Raw genomic sequence first — 2,979 nt, forward strand, 5'->3', positions numbered from 1 at the left:
CTACTGTCTTTTACCGACTGCGGTGTGATAAGACTGTCTCAACCTGTTGTATTTCTCTACTGGGTAAAGAAGAGCTGCTGCACCAACTAGGAGCCCTGGTTGTAATAGTGGGTTATGAGTTAAGCTGCGAACCACGAGGCAAGCAGTTCAAACCTATCAGTTGCTCTTGGAGAAAAGATGAGGCTTCCGGGTCCTGTAAAGATTTTCATCCACCACCACCCCCAACTCAAAAGGGATAGTTCCACTCTGTCCTTTAAAGTCCTATGAGTAGAATCGACTCGATGGCAGAGGGTTTGGTTTGTTCTAGACAGGGTCATGGCCGTGATCTTCATTGTTCAAGTGCCGCACGCGATCACCTCCACGGCACCAAACGTTCAATGTTTCCCATCTTTAGTGCAAGGAAAGTTCTGGATCTGATGCTGCCTTCTGAAAGCTAAGTAGCCAATCTATCTGAAATAAGTCACGAAAAGTTCACTAAGAAAGTGTGTGATTTGCCTATTTGGTGGAGGGATTTTGATACATCGAATGAATGAGCAATAAAATAGCAAATTATCTTCTATATGTATATAGTCAGTATTGTGGACACATTTTAACCCTTTGTACCTTTATACCTTTGTTTTCTCAGATATGCCTTCGCCAACAAAAAATACGAGTAGAACATTTTTATCTAACAATGTTAAAAAATAAATAGTGCTACATATGTGAAATTCTGCTGTTTTAACTAATTTGTTGAGATGCCCTGTCAACTGTTTTCCTGATTCCTTTCCGGAAAGAAACAGAAAGAAAACACATCTAGTCTTTCCTGGGTGCCTTGCTTCAATGTTAACAGAAGTATTCGTTCTGTTCTTTTGCAGGGAGCCCGTCAAGTAAAGTAGTCTTTGAGATTTCTGCGAGACATTCTATTCGTTGCATTTTTGAGTAGATCTCTTCTCCTTTTATCAAGAACATCACTCTAGGTTTTAGAAGTTTCAGCCTGATGTTTGCTACCATTCTTGTCATTGGCTTCTTCTTATCTCGCTTGAGTTACACAACATGATATCCAACTACGAATATCATGTCGAAAATAAGAATGAATTAGGATTAATGATTAAAGTGCATTTAGGTGTTGTTGCAGGCTCCTGACCCCATGCACAGTAAGCCACGTTCAGTTGTAGATCAAGCAATTTGTGATCTCCACATGGGATTTTTCATTGATTGATTTAAAAAATGTAGATAGCCAGGTCTGACCGCCTGGTCCGTTTTTGTCTGAAAGCGCTGTGGAACCTGGGCACTGTAGTGTTGTTAGGTGCTCTGAGCTCCGTTCAACCCATAGCGGCCCTGTGCCCAACAGAATAGAACACTGCCAGCCTTGTGCCACCTTCACCATTGTGGCATTGCTTGAGCTCGTGGTTGCAAACACGGTGTCAGTCCGTCTCGTCCAGCGCTCCCTCTATTCCATCACTGGCCCGCAGGGTGTCAACCAAGCAGGCTGTCCTTCTGCAGGCACTGGTCAGCCTCTCGGCAACACACAGTCTCCAGCACATGGGTGGTGCCTGCCCTTGGGGTACTCCGGCTGGGATCTGAACGTAGTCTCCCACCTGGAAGGCGAACATTCTACTCTGGAACTCTATGGGGTCCAGGGGGTTTCATATCCTTGAAAAGCTCATTGTGAGGCCTTTTCATTTTTTCTTCCCTTTCCTCACTTTCTCTTTGGTTTTCAGGTGGAATCCAAGATGTGTTCTCCTAAGTAAAGCGTGACTCTCATGACAGGAAGTGCCAGCTAACGCTGTCAGTCCCGCAGGATGAGCAGTGTTGAGTTTGGGATGACCAAAGCTGCACGTGGAGTGCTTCTGGCTGCGAGCAGGAGACGAGTGTTTTATTTGTGTTTTGTCAGGGATGAACCTCCCACAAGCTACAAAGGGACGTTGCCTCTTTAACGAAGGCTCCGACTTGCATTCCTGGGAGCTTCGCAGCGGCCCCTTCCTCAGTAAAGCAGCATGAAAGAGCTGCTTTTCATTTTATGTCGAGTTTGTGAGACATTAACATGATGTTTTAACACTTGTAGATGAATGCGGCTCTTGCCTAATCTGTCATTTTAATGCCTTATAGATTTTATTTCACTCGAAGTTGTACCAGATTCTCAATAATAATAATAATCAGCTGCTCTGTTGTTCTCTTGCAGAAATTAAATTTCTGCAGTGAGTGTGCAACTAATAAAAGATGTTGCTTGGGGAAACAAAAAATAAATATGACGAATCATAAAAGTTGGGTGGGGGAGGGGGAGGGCGGAGAGAGGGGAGTTGTCCATAGATGCGAGACAATTACTGAGCGCTGGTGAACGTGTCTGATTCCTCGTCGTCAACAGCTGCATAACGCTCCCCAAGTCTTTCGCGGCAATCCTTATGTTCTTGGACCTCAACCTCTTGGCTTGGGGTTTGGGGTTCTGTTTCTCCCTCCGATGCATTTCCAAGCACCGGAAAAAGAAGCGGTCAGTCAAATAATGCAGCTCCTTCCTACCCTCCCTTGGTAAGTTTGCTCAGGGTGTCCATGTTGCTACTTGCACATGCCTCTTCTCTCCTCCCCTGCCACAAACGCTCGCGGGGAGCAGCATTAGAAGGAGCTGTGTGGGACTCAGAGTATTGGCAAGGACTATACAGTCGAAAATAAACAGTGTGTCTATCACCCCGCCACATGAGCACAGAGCTCATAGCAGTGAAGTGACAGTCAGTGGCAAGCAACTAATCGGTCACCAGCTTCGGAGGAGAGAGTCTTCCAGCCCCCTGTCTTTTACCATGTTCTTTAAACTCCTGAACCAGCCAGGTTGAAAGTTTGCCTCGAACCTCCCGGAGAAAGGAAACTGCCAGCGACGAACCTGAGACCAAGCAGGCATTTGGGACATGGGGTCACGGGAGGCGGCCCTTGTTCGTAAAAGCCGTGGCTCCTGGTGAAATCATCTCTCCCACGGCACACATGTGTCGTGTGGGCCCAACACCAATTGTG

The sequence above is a fragment of the Tenrec ecaudatus genome, chromosome 17, assembly GCF_050624435.1.
Source record: "Tenrec ecaudatus isolate mTenEca1 chromosome 17, mTenEca1.hap1, whole genome shotgun sequence".
NCBI classification, from domain to species: Eukaryota; Metazoa; Chordata; class Mammalia; order Afrosoricida; family Tenrecidae; genus Tenrec; species Tenrec ecaudatus.